Raw genomic sequence first — 18,885 nt, 5'->3', positions numbered from 1 at the left:
CACATTGATTGATTTGTTTATATTGAAGAATCCTTGCATCCCTGGGATAAATCCCACTTGACCATGGTGTATGATCCTTTTAATGTGCTGTTGGATTCTGTTTGCTATTATTTTGTTGAAGATTTTTGCATCTATATTCATCAGTGATATTGGTCTGTAATTTTCTTTTTTTGTAGTTTCTTTGTCTGGTTTTGGTATCAGGGTGATGGTGGCCTCATAGAATGAGTTTGGGAGTGTTCCTTCCTCTGCAATTTTTTGGAAGAGTTTGAGAAGGATGGGTGTTAGCTCTTCTCTAAATGTTTGATAGAATTCACCTGTGAAGCCATCTGGTCCTGGACTTTTGTTTGTTGGAAGATTTTTAATCACAGTTTCAATTTCATTACTTGTGACTGGTCTGTTCATATTTTCTATTTCTTCCTGGTTCAGGCTTGGAAGGTTATACCTTTCTAAGAATTTGTCTATTTCTTACAGGTTGTCTATTTTATTGGCATACAGTTGTTTTTTTTGTTTGTTTGTTTGTTTGTTTTTCATACAGTTGTTTGTAGTAGTCCCTTAGGATGCTTTGTATTTCTGCAGTGTCTGTTGTAACTTCTCCTTTTTCATTTCGAATTTTATTGATTTGAGTCCTCTTCTTCTTTTTCTTGATGAGTATGGCTAATGGTTCATCAATTTTGTTTATCTTCTCAAAGAACCAGCTTTTAGTTTTATTGATCTTTGCTATTGTTTTCTTTGTTTCTATTTCATTTATTTCTGCTCTGATCTTTATGATTTCTTTCCTTCTGCTAACTTTGGGTTTTGTTTGTTCTTCTTTGTCTACTTCCTTTAGGTGTAAGGTTAGATTGTTTATTTGAGATTTTTCTTGTTTCTTGAGGTAGGCTTGTATTGCTATAAACTTCCCTCTTAGAACTGCTTTTGATGTATCCCATAGGTTTTGGGTCGTCGTGTTTTCATTGTCATTTGTCTCTAGGTATTTTTTGATTTCTTCAGTGATCTCTTGGTTATTTAGTAACGTATTGTTTAGCCTCCATGTGTTTGTCCTTTTTACGTTTTTTTCCCTGTAATTCATTTCTAATCTCATAGCGTTGTGGTCAGAAAAGATGCTTGATATGATTTCAATTTTCTTAAATTTACTGAGGCTTGATTTGTGACCCAAGATGTGATCTATCCTGGAGAATGTTCTGTGCGTACTTGAGAAGAAAGTGTAATCTGCTATTGTTGGATGGAATGTCCTATAAATATCAGTTAAATCTATCTGGTCTATTGTGTCATTTAAAGCTTGTGTTTCCTCATTAATTTTCATTTTGGATGATCTGTCCATTGGTGTAAGTGAGGTGCTAAAGTCCCCCACTATTATTGTGTTACTGTCGATTTCCTCTTTTACAGCTGTTAGCAGTTGCCTTATGTATTGAGGTCCTCCTATGTTGGGTGTATATATATTTATAATTGTTATAATTGTTATATCTTCTTCTTGGATTGATCCCTTGATCATTATGTAGTGTCCTTCCTTGTCTCTTGTAACATTCTTTATTTTCAAGTCTCTTTTATCTGATATGAGTATTGCTACTCCCGCTTTCTTTTGATTTCCATTTGCATGGAATATCTTTTTCCATCCCTTCACTTTCCGTCTGTATGTGTCCCTAGGTCTGAAGTGGGTCTCTTGTAGACAGAATATATATGGGTCTTGTTTTTGTATCCATTCAGCAAGCCTGTGTCTTTTGGTTGGAGCATTTAATGCATTCACATTTTAGGTAATTATCAATATGTATGTTCCTATGACCATTTTCTTAATTGTTTTGGGTTTGTTCTTGTAGGTCCTTTTCTTCTCTTGTGTTTCCCACTTAGAGAAGTTCCTTTAGCATTTGTTGTAGAGCTGGTTTGGTGGTGCTGAATTCTCTTAGCTTTTGCTTGTCTGTAAAGCTTTTGAATTCTCTATCGAATCTGAATGAGACCCTTGCTGGGTAGAGTAATCTTGGTTGTAGGTTCTTCCCTTTCATCACTTTAAGTATATCATGCCACTCCCTTCTGGCTTGTAGAGTTTCTGCTGAGAAATCAGCTGTTAACCTTATGGGAGTTCCCTTGTATGTTATTTGTCATTTTTCCCTTGCTGCTTTCAATAATTTTTCTTTGTCTTTAATTTTTGCCAATTTGATTACTATGTGTTTCGGCATGTTTCTCCTTGGGTTTATCCTGTATGGGACTCTCTGCTCTTCCTGGACTTGGGTGGCTATTTCCTTTCCCACGTTAGGGAAGTTTTCGACTATAATCTCTTCAAATATTTTCTCGGGTCCTCTCTCTCTCTCTTCTCCTTCTGGGACCCCTATAATGCGAATGTTGTTGCGTTTAATGTTGTCCCAGAGGTCTCTTAGGCTGTCTTCATTTCTTTTCATTCTTTTTTCTTTATTCTGTTCTGCGGCAGTGAACTCCACCATTCTGTCTTCCAGGTCACTCATCCGTTCTTCTGCCTCAGTTATTCTGCTATTGATTCCTTCTAGTGTAGTTTTCATTTCAGTTATTTTATTGTTCATCTCTGTTGGTTCGTTCTTTAATTCTTTTAGGTCTTTGTTAAACATTCTTTTCCTCTTCTTGATCTTTGCCTCCATTCTGTTTCCGAGGTCCTGGATCATCTTCACTATCATTCCTCTGAATTCTTTTTCTGGAAGGTTGCCTATCTCCACTTCATTTAGTTGTTTTTCTGGGGTTTTACCTTGTTCCTTCATCTGGTACATAGCCCTCTGCCTTTTCATCTTGTCTATCTTTCTGTGAATGTGGTTTTTGTTCCACAGGCTGCAGGATTGTAGTTTTTCTTGCTTCTGCTGTCTGCCCTCTGAGCATGAAGAATTATTACAGAGAAGTTATTTTGGGGGTTTCTGGATCCCCAGTTAATAGAGAATTTCTTGAGGGCAGGCACATTGTTTGTTTTTCCATAATACGACCCCATCCAGCCAAGTTCATGTCCCACCTTCTATAGTTCTCCCAGTCTACTCAAAACAACCTATAATTGGTCACTGGATCCATCCATCACCTCTCCCCAATGTTCTCCAAGTCCAGGCTCTATTTCTCCACATTCTTCTTAATTAAATCCTTCATCCCACACATCCTTCAAGGTCCAGCATAAACCCCCTGTTGTTCCTTAATGACTCAGCCTGTGATGGTGGCTCCTTTTTCTCCTCTCCTATTGCACTTAGGGTGGACCACACAGAGGTGTTTAGATGAGCAGCAGGGAGAAGGGGGACATCCCAGGAACAGCATGGACAAAGGCAGACTGAGGGCATTCCAGTGATGCTGGGGAAGGGGGAGAGTGGGAGAGAGTGTGGGGAGCTGGAAAGAGAAAGAAGGTGGTTCCAAGTTCAAATCCAGGTCCCTTCACTCCTGAGCTCAGCAATACTGGGCAAATCATGTCCTGTCTGGAAGCCTCGGTTCCTCCAGTGCCAAAGACGTCCCTTGAAAGCTTTCGTGAATGAGTGCCTGTAGTATCTGTCATACAAATGAATGAATTTATGCTAAACCCATTTAACATATATCAAAGTGGCTTACTGGGATGAGGAGGATATGAGTAAAGGCAGTTTTGGGAAGTCTTTCTGAATTTGGTCTCCCCAGCAATCCCTTCCACAGTTCCAAGTTCTTTTTTGTTGTTGCCCTGTATCAGTTTAGGCTTGGGGAGGTGTATGTATGTGCAGGTGTCTGGCTCCCTAACATACTATGTGCTCCCATGACAGGGATGTGGTATATATATATTTTTTTAATATTTATTTATTTATTTGACTGTGCCAGGTCTTAGTTGCCGCACGTGGGATCTTTAGTTCTGGCATGTGAACTCTTAGTTGCGTGTGTGGGATCTAGTTCCCTGACTAGGGATAGAATCCGAGCCCCCTGCATTGGGAGCGTGGAGTCTTAACCACCGGATCACCAGGGAAGTCCCAAGGGACATGGTATTTTCATATACTGTTGTGTCCCCAGAGCTGAGCCCAGTGTCTCAATAAATACCTGTTGGAGAAATGAATGAGTTCACCCTCAAGGCGTTGGTAGCATTTTAAAAAGTGCTTTAGAAAGAGTGTCCTGGCAATGGTGTGCTGCACAGATTGGAGAGGGTGAGGCTAAGAACCAGAGCTTCAACGACTTCTGAACTTGAGAAAATTTGGGAATTTATTGTGGGCACGTTTTATGTTTTGCCAGTGAGGACACCCCTCTTCTGAATCTTAGCAACAGTTTCTGCACAGAGTATCACCACCAAAGATCTTCCGAGGGAGTCCTCCATTCAGCAGTAACAAGATTTGTCCTGTTTGATAAACATGATGATTGATTCAACATGATGTATCTTAATACCAAGATTTATTGAGTGCTAAGTATGTGCTAGACACTGTTCTAAGAACTTGACACGTTGTATTAGTCAGGGTTGTCTGGAGAAACAGAAACAATAGGAGATATACATACATATGTGTAAAGAGATTTAGTATAAGGAGTTGGATCGTGTGAAGGTCAGAAATCCCAAGATCTGCAGTCGGCAAGCTGGAGACCCAGGAAAGCCAAGGGTATAGTTCTAGTTCAAGTCCCAGTCTGAAGGCAGGAGAAGACTGATGTCCTAGTTTGAAGATGGGAATAGAAAGAGAGAGAGAGAGAGAGAGAGAATTCTCCTTTTCTCAGCCTTTTTGTTCTATTCAGGCCTTCAATGGACTGGCTGAGGCCCACCTACATTGGGAAGGGCAGTGTGCTTTACTCAGACTACTGATTCAAATGCTAATCTCACCCAGAAACACCCTCACAGACACACCCAGAAAAATGTTTAATCAAATGTCTGGGCACCCCATGGCCCAGTCAAGTTGACGCATAAAATTAAACATCATACATGTGTTAATTCAATTAATCCTCACAGCGATTTTGTAGGCAGGTAGCACTATTATCCTCTTCATTTGGGCGAGCCAGGATTTGGGCCAGTCTGACTTCAGAGCCAATAAGTCTAGCCAGTACAGTATGCTACACTACTCCACCCTGCCTTGGAAAGCCATCCTAGGGCTTCCCTTCACATGTGTAAGTGATGTTTATTTTATTTTGTTGAATAAGATAATTTCAAAACATCAAATAAAGTTTTAAAAAATAGTTTATTATTTTTATGTGTTACCTTCTGGTCCTTATTCACTTTTACATATAGCTTCACAAAAGGTCCTGGTTTGCCTCAATTCTATATGCAAACTTAGAAGTAATCTTGGCATATAGAGTGTCACGCTCACCTGTCCTTGGTTAGCTGCTCAGTAACAATAATAATGGTAATAATCATAACATGAAATTATTATTACCAGTTAACTTTATTAAGTAATTATTATCTAATGAATTTTTAATGTATCTCATTCTTCTGGATTGTGGTTTACTTTCCTGAGCGTGACCAAAAAAAAAAAAAAAGTAAATCTACTTATTAAAGAAGACATTTACATCAAATTCTCTTTATAACAAGGAAATACAACAAGATGTCAAATGTTGAATCCAAGTGATAGGAGTATAGGCAATTTTCCTTTGGTCTCTTTTTTCTGCCCTTTTAAATATATCACAATGGAAAAATATATAAATCACCTTATTTATTTAAAAGTCTGTTCAATTACAACATTAATTAAGGCAAAAGTGGGCCAAACTGCCCATAAGAAACACTTTCCGTGGCTGCAGGACCATTAGGGCTGGTCCATATGCCACCGTGACTTCAAAGACCCTTCAGTGGCCTTCCTTATCACACCTCAAACCATAACAGATGCTAGATCATAGTGTTACCGAACCGAACAAGAGTCTGCTTGCCCAACATGTAGCAGAGCCAATCTGCTGACACCAGGTTGTGGTGAAGGAAAGTACAGAGTTTATTTGCAGGGCACCAAGCAAGGAGAGCAGGCAGCTCAGCTCATGCTCATAAGACCCAAACTCCTCAATGGTTTCAGAGAAGTGTTTTTTTTTTTTTAATAAATTTATTTATTTATTGGCTGCGTTGGGTCTTCATTGTGCGCGTGGGCTTTCTCTAGTTGCAGCGAGTGGGGGCTACTCTTTGTTGCAGTGCACGGGCTTCTCATCGAGGTGGCTTCTCTTGTTGCGGAGCATGGGGTCTAGGCACACGGGCTTCAGTAGTTGGGGCGCATGGGCTTAGTTGCTCTGCGGCATGTGGGATCTTCCCAAACCAGGACACGAACCTGTGTCCCTGCATTGACAGGTGGATTCTTAACCACTGTGCCACCAGGGAAGTCCCCAGAGAATGGTTTTTAAAGCCAGCATTGGGAGTGAGGGTCTCAGGGTGATCAGCTCATGGACATTTTTCTGATTGGTTGGTGGTGAGGTAACAGGGTGATGTGTCAGGAACCTTAATCATCAACCTTCTGGTTCGAACCAGTCTGGCATCTACGTGCTTGTGGTCACCACATAGTCACCATCCTCCACCTGGTGGAGATCTTAATTTCTGCAGAAAAACTCAGAGATATGCATCAGATTGTTATGTCTATCCCTTCAGGAGGAACTAGGAGTCCAGTGACTCCATTTTTCTAATCATTAACTGCTTGAGTCTGCTCTTTGGAAATCAGGGAAGGTTAAATGAGATGCAGGGACTTGGAGGGGATTGTACCCAGGAGGGTCCCACAGGGTCCTGCTCAGCTTCAATACCCCCTTTTCTTTCATACTCCTCAATCCTGAGGGGAACAGAGGCAGGACAAGAAAGGGAATGAAGTTTTGGAAGGACAAGTTAATCATAAACTTGACAGGAGAACTCGGTTTTAGGGGGACTTGGTTTCAATAGGGTTCCCAACCTGTTACTGATTTCCGCCAAGATTATTAGTTATTTAGTGACAGACCAAAGAACAGAAGCCAGGCTTCATGATTCCCCACTCTCTTATCCCAAATGAGCCAGCTTCCTGAAATTTTCTTTCTAAGATTTCATCACGTGCCTTTTCCTACTTTGCGTTGGGTCCATGGGCTCATGGCTACAGGAACATAAATGTAGAAACTGGGTGCAGGAGTAACAAAAACATGGTGAACCTCCCCGCATTCTATCCCCTTCTCACCTCTGGCAGACATCATTAATGGATCAGAGAACACTCTTCCCTGAGCTCAGCCTTAGTTCAGATCCTTCCCAACACATTGCTCCAGGCAGCCACTACAAAAACTGGCTCTGAGGATGAACCTACTTGCTCTCCCTGGATGGAGTAGTGATGGCAACCTTGATCCTTCCTTTTCCTTCCTTAGTATCTGGCCTTGGTTCTATGATTATATCTCCAACATTGCACTTCTTTTTCACTCTTCTTGAGCGAATCTATTCTGAAAATGGTAACTCAGCTTGGAAGCTACTTTCATTCCCAAACAGATTCCCAAAACACAAGACCTGGGGGAGTCACATCGAACCTGTTTAGTTTGCATGCTTAGAAACCTCTAAATGATTGGCTCCAGCTTACACAGCTGTGTTCATGACGGAACAGAAACCAGCCCCAAGCTAGCTGACTCTTTGTCCAGTGCTCTTTTTACCACTCTGCCCATCTGACTCTGGGCTTTATCAGACAGAACAGCAAAAATGTTCCTGGGACCTGACACGTGTAAACACTCCTCCATCACCCTGGCCACGGCAGCTTGCCAAGACAGGAATGAGGCCAAATTTAGTGGGTCCTTCAGCCCGGTGACCCCGGTGGAAACAGTCTCCTGATATAGAACAGAGAGAGCCAGAGAAAAATGTGCTGTCCTACAAAGAACAAAGCCTGGGATGATTCATTGTCCTGATCCTGGTGATTTATCACTGGATGCGGTCATTCATACGTGGCTGTCAGCAACTTTGCAGGAATTCTAATCTGGATGCTCGTCCTGAACACATAATTCCCTACTTACTTCCTCCTGGTTCCCAAACATTCAGAAGTTTCCCGGGCATGCTTCCCTGGCTGCCCTCTTGGTATATAGCCAGATAGTCTGGGGGCCTTGGGTAACTCTTTTAGCTTCTCTGGACCTCAGCTTTCTCAATCTTAAAAGTCAGAAATTGAAGGAGTTGTTCTCGAAGATCCCTTCTGGACAGAAAATCCTATGACAAGACAGATTTAGGAAACACTTTTAAATAAGAAAAACATATTTGATTTCCTATATCTTACAGCTTGGCTTGTTACCTACGCGCTGATGGGACCAGGCGAGGAGTGTGGGCCAGGGCCTGGCGGGAGGCCGTAGCCTTTGAGGAAGGACCATCACCCTCCCAGTCCACTGTGGTCTGTCTCCTTCTGCACCATGGAAACTGCTCCTGCTCAGATCACTAACGATTTATTCATTGCCAAATTCAATGTTCAAATACTTTATAAAGTAAAAGAAAATTATACAAGCACTATGAGGGTATGCTTATGAAAAATCAAGAAAGCAGAATATGTATATACATGAAGTCATGTATATGTGTAAACATTTACAGATATGCCATTTTTTAGGGAGACTTATTCTAGGTATTTTAGTTTAGATTTATTTTTACAGAAATGGGATCAAATGGAACATGTTTCTTTGTATCATGCTTTTTTCACTTGACAATATGTCCTAGAGCTCTTAACCATGTCAGCCCATGTAGTCTTTTTTTTAAATTGCTGCGGAGGGTCCCTATATGGTGTTTTAACTACTTTTTGTTAACCACTTCTCCATTGATGGATATTCGGTTTGCTTCTAAGGTGCTGCTATTTCAAAAAAATATTGCAGTAAACTAATATTCTTGTCCACACATTTGACCATTTCTCTAAGATAGGTATATCTAGAAGCAAAACTGTTAGGTTTACAGAAATGCACATTTTAAATTTTGAAGAATTCTGCCAACTAATCCTTTAATATGGTAGTACCAGTGGGAATACTCATTTCCCCATATTCTCATTGATTCTCCACTGCTTTTTAATATTTGTCATTTCTCCATTATTAGCAAGGTTGAGCACATTTACACATGCGTTTTGGCCGTGTATATTCTTTCATGAATTGCCTATTTAAATAAGCTTTGCTTATTTTTCAGTTAGGTTGCCTTTTTTTCTTATCAATTTGTAGGGGTGTTAAAAAAATTTCTTTAAATTAACTCAAGTACTCATCACCTAGTTTCAATATTATCAACTCATGGCCAACATATTCCCCCATCCCCATGCAAGGATTATTTTGAAGAAAATCCCCAACATCATACCATTCCATTTGTTAATATTTTAGTTAGTAAATCTAAAAAATCAAAGCTCTTAAAAATATCCACATTATCATCATATCTGATAAGAAAAATAATTTCCTAATGTCAATTTTTCAGGGTTCATAGTTCCTCCATTAGCTTTTATATTTTTTAAAAATAATTACCTCAGCGTCATCAAATAACCAGTTAAGTGTTTAAATTTCCTCCATTGTCTCATAAATCTTTTTTAAACAATCCGTTTGAATCCAGGTCCAAAGAATGTCTGTGAATTTTAATTGGTTAATATGCTTTTTAAGTCTCTTTTAATTTATAGGTTCTTTCCCTCATTTGTTGAAGAATTCTGGTTATTTTTCCTATGGACTTTCTCACAGCATGGATTTTGCTGATTGCCTCTGATGATATCATTTAACATGTTCCTGTGTCCTGTATATTTCTTGAATGCTTGTAATTAGATCTAAGGCTTGATGGGATTGTTGTTTTGACAAGAATAGTTTATAGGTGTGTTGTATATTTCCAACAAGACCACCTAATTCTGGCTGTCTCTTTGTGAGGTTAACAGCCATTCATGATTGTGTTGGTCTGGGTACACTCAGGAAACAGAAACCACACAATAATTCAAATAGGGGACACTTAATATAAAGAATTATTAATTTTGATAAGAAAGTAACAGTGAAGATGTAAAGAGACTCCTACTGGGTATTCTCTATCTAAGGGAGAGTACTCAGGGAAAAATAAGTTTGGCGAGAGGGGCTCTCCCCAGGGCTGGGTCTCCCAATCAGTTGGAGAAGGTATGGCTGAGCACACTAGAGGTTGGCAGTTAAGCTCACGGGGCTGCTCCGTCAGTCACAGTCACCAGGTGAGCAAGAAAGAATCCACGGATGCAGGCAAGCTGAGGCTGATGGGTACCGCGATGGGTAGAAGGCCTGGTGTGTGGCATTCACGTTGGGAGGGTGGTGGGAAACAGCATCTTGGGGTGCAGGCCAGCTGACGCTGGAGAACAGCGCACAGGAGGAGGTGAGGCTCCACTGCAGGTGTGAGACCTGGGGTACACAGTGTCCACAGCACAGGGCTGAGGCAAGATGGTCACTGGGCCCAGGCTGGGCGTCCGAGGTCTCTGAGGTCTCTGATGGACCACACATTCTAGGCATGTGGCTGAGGCGGGGCAGGCACTGTTGACAGGCTGTGCAGCCAGTGCAAGGGAAACAAGGGAGAGAGACTGGGACCTAGAAGAAGAGCCCCCTTTGTCCTGCGATGTCCATCTAGCGCCCTCTACCGATAAAGCTTAACATTGCACTCATTGTAAAAGAGACCAATCCATTATCACAGAGCAGGTACTGAAAGGTGCATTGGGGGCTGAGAAGCAATAAATTGATAAGGGACACAATGCTCAGTGGCTAGGTCCATTATTTCACTAGGGGTTGTGATTCTAGCTACCTTCATATTAGTAGTTGGACTGATCCCAGAGGGAGAATCTTCCCACATCTCTTTGGCCGCCCTGAGACACAGTGTGTACCAGAACCTGGCCACCATTTTTCCACTTCTCACATAGTCTTGGTCTTTAGCGTCACAGCACTTTTTGCTCATTCACCAGGTCTAATCTGAACTCTCTCTACTTTTGGCCTCCTGGCATCTCCTTTTCTCTCTGGTCCAACGCCTGACTTCAGGACAAAACTACTTTCTCATCACCTCCTGAATCTTGCCTGTAAATCCCCTGAACAGAATATTTGGGAAGTGGAACTTTTCATTCACACCTTGTGTAATCCTCACCTTGTGAAATGCATGTCATTGTCCTGATTTTACAGATGGGAAACCCGAGGTTTAGAGAGGTGAAGCAAGTACTTCCAGGTACTTCCCGAGGCAAGTTCCAGCTGGTAATGGGCAGAGATGGGATTAGAACCTGAGTCTGCTTTACTCTGACTCATGACAGCTTGCCAACCCCCCAACCCCGGGGGGCACTCACGGCCTTCTGCTTATTTCTCTTCAGGTAACTTCAAACTTACTTGTCTCCTGGCTTCTCACCAGTTCTGTTTTCTTCTGAATTTCCAGGTCATTAAAAGTGTTCTCCCAGAATCATCACTGAAAAACTCTCTTCCAGGATCACCTCCTCAAATATCCAATCCAGGTCTTTATTTTTTTAACTGGAGTTTCTTCTCTAACAGTTCCCTAATACCATCTCATTGCATTTAGCTCCACACAATTCAGCTGCAGTTTATTTTCTCTGGCCTCAGGTTGATGAGACCGACACCTATATCCTCTTTAGTGTGAAGATGCTGTTTTTATCTCCTCTACCCACCTCCCAACACACACACACAGACAGAAGGCAATGAGGCTAGAGGTGAGAATTTCTCTTCCCGGAGGCAGTTATGCTACTCAGGGGATTGTAGAGTGGGAAATAAACAGTCCTGAACCTGGCACTGACATAAAAAACTGGCCCTCTTCATCCTCCGCTCTCAGGAAACCAGGAGCCAGCTGTGAAGTCTTGACCATTCCAGCTGTGGAGAGACGGCTGCAAGGCATATTGAAATCTTTCTTTTCCTCTCTTCCTTCTCCAGTTCATCCTTCCTCCTTCAACAAGTCACCTGCCACTTTTCCTTTTCTCTTGAGTCATCTCCTCCATCCCATAGTTATCACTCCCACCTCCTGGTCTTCCTTAGCCCCCTCCCCTCCATTCCTTCCTTTTGGTCCATGGCCCCCTCTCTACCTCCTTCCTTCCTCCTACCCAAGCTTTACTGGCAAAATCAAACAAGATAACAAAAGAATGGGGAATAAGTAAACAGCTGCCTACCCTCACATGGAAATCCCTGGAAGCAGCTTCCTTCACCTCCACTGATAGAGTGTCTCTGCATTTCAAAGTGCTTGGCCCTTGTTCAAGGCCAGTCCCAGTGGCCATGGAGTCATTGTGTTGAGATGAAGGTGCATCTAGGCAGTTTCTATATTTAGGCGCAATTGTGTTTCTGGAAAAGGCTGCACATCACATAATAGGAAATCCTGAGAGTGTGAAGACTGTTTCCTGCCAGTTGAAGCATTGTTGTCTTTGGCTGTTCTGACAATAGCAGAAACCTGCAAGTAAGTGGGCAAAGGTGGAGGGGCAGTGAGAGGAAGGAACCCGGACGTGCTGGGTAGCTGAGAAGCAGTGAAGTGTGGGCGTAGGGGAAGTGGGGATGGCTGGGGAAGGTGATTTAAAACTATAAGTGAAAGCAAATAAGTTACAGAACCCTGACAGAGGATGAAAAAAGAAAACACCTCATTACTCTTTAAAAATATCTGTGGAAATGATGTCAGCTAGGCCAAGGCATTGTCTGCTCAGCGTATGCTTATATAAAAATGGTCCTTGATTACGTGGAGATGTAATGAACACCGCTCGATGAGGGTACTGATGACGGTCAGTGGTGATGACATTGATGGGGACAGTGATGATGGTGATGGAGAAAGTCACAGCTATTTCATTCAGGCTTAAGGAACTGAACACTCTTTCTGCTGGGAGTCTCTGGAGAGTTCTGCGGCAGTGCTTCTCAGCCTTAAATGCACATACGAATCACTTGGGATCTCATTCGAATGCAGACTCTTATCCAATAAGTCACGGACAAGCCTGAGATTCAGCATTTCTAACAAACTTCCGGGTGAGTTCTGCCAGCTGATCAATATACTCATCTTGTTTTTACACAGAGAGGCATGGGAGAACATATTTGGGGATGGATCTTTAGAGTGTTGAGTCAGGGTTGGGAGATAGAAAATAAGGCAGAGTTTATTGATATAGCGCACTTTCTCATGACTCAGGATTCCTATCCTGGTGAGGGCACAGAAGACACTCTCTTTACTAGAGTAATAAGGAATCCAGTAGTTACGGCTCGGTGGGGGGGGGGGCGCAACAACATCCGTGGAAGCACAGCAGTGGCTGTCTTCCGCAGGCCAAGATTGACTGTAGGAGAGGCTGCATTCGACTTGGGCTCCATGGTCAATGGGGTTGGTACCATTCTGGAATACCAAAGGCGAAGTGGAGGCACTTAATCACCAGAGGCAAGCTGGAAGGAATTGTCATAGTGAGGGACAAGGCAGAAGGACAACCTAAGGGCTTTGACCTGCAAGGGCCTCTGGTGATGACTGATAGACCATGGTGTGTCTAAGTATGAGGTCATAGGCAGCCCACGGGGGTGCTGCTTGACCTATGTACCCAAAAAGGTCAAGAGCAAATGAGAAGAAGGCTGGTGCCAGCTGCCACCGTGAAAAATCACAATCCCTCATCCAGTTTATGACGTAAGTCGGTTCTCAGACCCAGAGCATATTATTGAAGGGGAGGCCAGCTCCTTTTCAGGAAGGATCCTGCAACATTCCACACCAAATATATTTGGTAGCTCTTCCCCTAACCCTTCCCTCCAAATCCCATAGCCATTTACCCCAGGAATTCTACACTGGGGAAGGAAGAATACCCAGATCTTTCAAGGATCTGAGTTGTTGCTGATAACAGGGGACCCAAAACACCACCATGGCTCCCTGGTCGAGTGGCGTACATAGAACAGTGTGATAAATGGCCCAAGTCAGTCTCAAAATGGGTCCAAAATAGGTCCATGAACCACACTGGGGTCTCTTCCCCATTCCAATGGTATGCCCGTAAACCAGCTTCCCCAAAGAAGGAGGAGGGAGGGCAGGAAGGGGAGGAAGGGGAGGAGCAGGAGAAAGAGGAGAAAAGAAAAAAGCCTCGCCCGGACATGTGGCACTGGCTGATTTTCATGTTGTACATGCTCCCACCAAGGCCGGTTTCCAGCCAGCAACAGGAAGTCATTGAACACGAACTTGGGAAAAGATGCCTGAGTCCCTCTGTGTAGAATCAGGACGGGTGCACGGAAGAGCTGGCGGAACTCACCTGCCGTCCGTTAGCACTCAGGCCAGGTCCTGCGGCTGTTTGCGTGAATGATCCCTTTCCTCCCAAAGCAGGGACACTCCTCACCACCCAAGCCTTACTGACACTGGACTCTAATTGTTGATCTAGCAGCACTGAGACGCAGGAGCAGGTCTTCAGGACAGCGAACACTGCCTAGCAAGGTTTCTGGCTCGGAGGAGGCCTTTGTCTAACCTCCAGGTGAGGAGCAGCTGGTCTCCTCTAGCAAGTGGGAGGAGGGGGCGACTTCTGCCATCCCAGAGCTTCTAGGAACCCGGAGGCTTCATGGATCTCAGGCTCACCTCCCTCAAGTTCCAGGTCCCACTCCTTTCTTCTCAGGGCCCTCAGTTCCCCATAGGAGACATGCAAAGGCTGTGATGCAGCCTCCTCTGTTACTGCAACACTCTGACAATCAGGTCCTAGATCTGGTTTTCTTCCTGACCTGCCCTCCAGCTGCAGGAGACGAGCATTTAAAAAAATGCTGCCGTGGAAGCCTTATGGCTTTCACACTGTGTTCTAAGTTGATGGTTGGCTGCACTGAGCCTGTCATCTTCTTCCTTCAGGGTTTCAGTTATAGTTAACAACATCTCAGCAACTCTCCAGTCTTTGCCACCGAATCTCTAACGGGCCGGAGCTATTGCAAGAGCTGATGCATCTCCTTCCAGCAGATTCCATCTCAACTCACTGCCAATGAGAATCTTAGAGAACTCATCCACAGCTGAGTGAGATGGGAATCTTGCATAATCTTTCAGAACTCCACTCAGCACCAACAATGGGGTCTTGCAACCATCGGGCTGCTGAATGACCCTATTCCACAATTCCATCCTGAGGGTCTGCCTCAGGACAACTTCCAACACCAGTTGTCTTAGGTTGAGTTCTCCCAAATCAGACCCTGACACAAGGATTTGAGTGTAAGTAGTTTATTTTCGCAAGGATCCCAGGAAGCACCAGTAGAGACAGGGAAGGGCAGGTAGCTAATAAAGTGTGTGTTATCCAGCAGTTGCCCTCTTGGGAACACTGGGGCTTAATGGCACTGGGAAATACTCTGGAACATTCCTCAGAGTTACCCACTGCTCTGAGGGATGAGGAAGCTGATGTGTTTCTCCACCCACACCTCAGCTGTCATTGCTGGAGGGCTGTGTCTGGAGGACATTAACTCCCTGGCAGCCCAAAACAGCCCTCAGCGGACAAAAGTCAGGTGTTCACAACAGTAGCCATTGGAATTTCAAGGCAAGTGCTAAGGAGATGTGGTCTGGGCATGTCAGCCTCTGCTACAACCTCGTGTCATAGAATTGAGTTAATGGTCACCTCACCATGGCCTCAGCAGCAATGCCAAAAAAAAAAAAAAAAAATCCAGAGTAGAGCCAGCCCAAATGGGGATGGTGCTTGGAAACTCTTGGGGAAAGGGACACGGAATGATCTTGGTGCTGGAGCCACTGATGACATGATGGTCAGGAACCACAGTTCCAGCTGAAGATTGGAATACCGCCCTGCCGTGTGGGGTGAGTCACCTAGCCGGTTCCTGCGAGACTTTCCACAGGGATGTCAGGAGGTGTGGTCCATGGATGGGTTAATCTGACAAATTAACACCGTGCCGTCAGGTAACAACACATGATCCCTGTGAAAAAGACCCCTGAAAGAGTGACTCCTTGGGTGAGAATTTCAGGCATAGGCTGTAGGGAAGTGATGGATATATAGTGTCTTTTTGTAAAGCCCTTCTCATTATATTGAAAATACTAACAGCATCTACTTGCATTTGTATGGAGTTCTCAGAGCACTTTCATAAATTAATTAGTTCAGTCGATTTACTCATAACAACCCAAGGAAGACAAATAAGGGGGGCATTTGTCCTCATTTTAGAGATGAAAGCATTGAGACACAGTGAGGTTCAGTGACTCGCTGCAAGGTCCTGGTGCCAGGTAGTGGTGGAGAAGAGGCTCAACCTCAGATCTTCTGATTCCGTGTCATTCGGAGCTTGTTCCCATTTCCCATAAGCTGTCTCTCCCATTTGCTGTAAAAGGGCACCTTGTTTGCAGCAACGTATCTGGTTCGTTTTGGCAGCCCCAGTGCTGGCGTATTCTGAGTGCTTAATATCTGTATGTTAAGCAAATGAATTTTAAAGTCCCACCAGAAGACTTGTAAGGTGAGGTAGCAGCTCCTGTCAACCCCCCTTTCTTGGTCTCTCCTCCCGACTACACCTGCACACACGCACACACACACACACACACAAAACCACACTCCTCTCTCACACATACATTCACACACACATTTCAACTCAGCAGGCTATACTCCCCACCCCCCCAGCTTTATTGAGATGGAGTTGACACATACAACTGTAAAATATTTAAAGTGTACATCATGGTGATTTGATATACATATACATTGTGAAAGTATTCCCCGTTTAGTTAACTAACACATCTGTCACCTCATTATCTAATCTACCTACCTATCTATCTATCATCTATCTATCTATCTATCTATTTATTTAGTGAGAACTTTTAAGTTCTAGTCTTTTAGCGAATTTCAATTAAACAGTGCAGTGTTCAGGCTATGCTCTTTCGATACTTCTTGGAAAGCCTAGAGAAGGACAACTTGAGAAATCTAAGGATCGAGAAGGAATCAGAGGTGACCTCACATTTATTAGGAGACCGAGACCGCTCTCTGGACATGTCTTTAGAGTTAGACGGTAGAATCTTGGCTGAGTCCTGATAGTATTCAGAACTGTTCAGCTCACCATCGTATGCGGGATCTGCTCTCCCAAGGTCAGGCCTCCCTTCTGTGGTATGCAGTGCCCTTCTAGAGCCACAAGAGGGAGCCAGTGGAGCGGAAAGCCCACCTTAAAAGAGCCGCCTGCACCAGGAATGATCCTTCAGAGGCTGGACCGAACCCACAAAAGAAATCTGGACGGAGCGCCAAAGTGGGAGAAGGAGGAGGCCTTGGGGAGTGGGAAGCAGAACAGAGGGAACGCGAGAAAAACGAGAACTGTAGAATAAAGCAGAGGGGGAGGGTGTCAAAATTGTAATTAATCATATTTCATGTAAAAAAATAAATCGGGGGACTTTCATCTTTTACTTTGCACTATTCTGATTTTTTTTCCGGAACAAACATACATTATTTTCATAATTAACAGCGAATAAACGTATATTTAAAACAAATGGGAAAAATAGAACAAACTGAGCAAAATGATGGAAAAATCCTGTAGTTGCTCTGGAGTTCTGGGAAAAATCAGTGTCGGTCCAGGTTTTCTGCTTTGTTACCAGGCACTGCCCCGAGGCCTCCACATCTGTATTTACATCCATTGTCTCCTTTTCCTTCATTCATTCTCTTATGAATTGTAATTGTCTTCTGAGCAAACCACCTTTAGTCTGAAATTAATATAAATAATTAATATTAATGTTCTGCAATCATTCTTAACTGAAGCTTTTATCATTTCTACTTCTTTATGAAGATAAACCCCTAAATGAAATTGTTAAAACTTCATTGGAAACAATAGTAAAACTATTTTATCGCCTCTTGGAAGCCTCTATTTTGAGAGTTTGTTTTGTGTATCCTGCGAGGCACAAGCTATAAAGCAATGGGAATCATTTTAATTAAACATCTTAGACCTGATGTATCTAATTGACACTTTTCCTGCAAATCACAGGAACCAATATGATTATTACAGGCATCAAAGCCTTTGGCTTAGGAAATTGCCCTCTGAGTCCATTTAGAAAACATATAAAAAAAAATCAATTTATATCATGGCTCTTTGAGACTCCAAATGTTATTAGCCATCTTAAAATGTGTTTTATTCATTTGAATGTAGCCGCCCGTGACTCAAATCTTTTCTGGAAATTAATCCACCCTCAGAGGATGAAGACTCACCACCTCCATTAGAGTATCCGGAGAAGTATCGGGAGAAGGAGGGAGGAGTAAACAGAGTCTGGCCTTGGTGTTGGGGCCGGAGCTCTCTGTTTGGTGGGAGAGGAGGTGGCAAGGTCTAGCTGTCTGTGTAGAATGCCCTCTTAGCCTCTCACCGGTACCCACACCGCTGAGAGGAGCTTAGCACACAGCCTCAGCTCACTTTCCCCACCTCCAAAGGTGGGTCTGAACTGGTGTGGGCCCTGCGGCAGTGGGGCTTATTCTGTCCCAAAGCTTCCCAATCATTTGCATATCATAAATACATAGAAAGGGCTAATGCCAGAACTAAAGGCTAGAACTGGAGGCTATCTGGAGACATCTATGTAGGGGATGGTGAAAAAAATTCATCACATTTTTCTTATATTATGTAATAGTAAGTACTGAACTTTTATGAAACTTCCAAGTAAAATCTTTGAACATATTTATTTATTTTGGCTGCATTGGGTCTTTGCTGCGGAGCGCGGGCTGTCTCTAGTCGCGGTGAGTGGGGGCTACTCTTGGTTGCGGTGCGCGGGCTTCTCATTGCGGTGGCTTCTCTTGTTGCAGAGCACGGGCTCTAGGCGCATGGGCTTCAGTAGTTGCGGCACGCGGGCTCAGTAGTTGTGGCGTGCGGGCTTAGCTGCTCTGCAGCATGTGGGATCTTCCCGGACCAGGGATCAAACCCGTGTCCCCTGATTTGGCAGGCGGATTCTTAACCACTGCACCACCAGGGAAATCCCTGAATATTTTTAATAAGAAGCTTGAGTTTGCTTCCATCTATATAATTTTTTAAAATCAGATTTATGCTTAAAATTGCTCCTTGAGGGACTTCCCTGGAGGTCTATGCGCTTCCACTGCAGGGGGTGCAGGGAACTAAGATCCCGTGTGCAAAAAAAACAAAATAAAAAGGCTCCTAGCAATAATTCCTCAAGACATTTTAATAATAACCTCTTCAGAATTTTGACAGTCACCATCAATGACTTCATTTGCATAAGAAAGTGAT

Source organism: Balaenoptera musculus, chromosome 4, assembly GCF_009873245.2.
Source record: "Balaenoptera musculus isolate JJ_BM4_2016_0621 chromosome 4, mBalMus1.pri.v3, whole genome shotgun sequence".
In the NCBI taxonomy this organism is placed as follows: Eukaryota; Metazoa; Chordata; class Mammalia; order Artiodactyla; family Balaenopteridae; genus Balaenoptera; species Balaenoptera musculus.
This window is presented reverse-complemented; position numbering follows the sequence as displayed.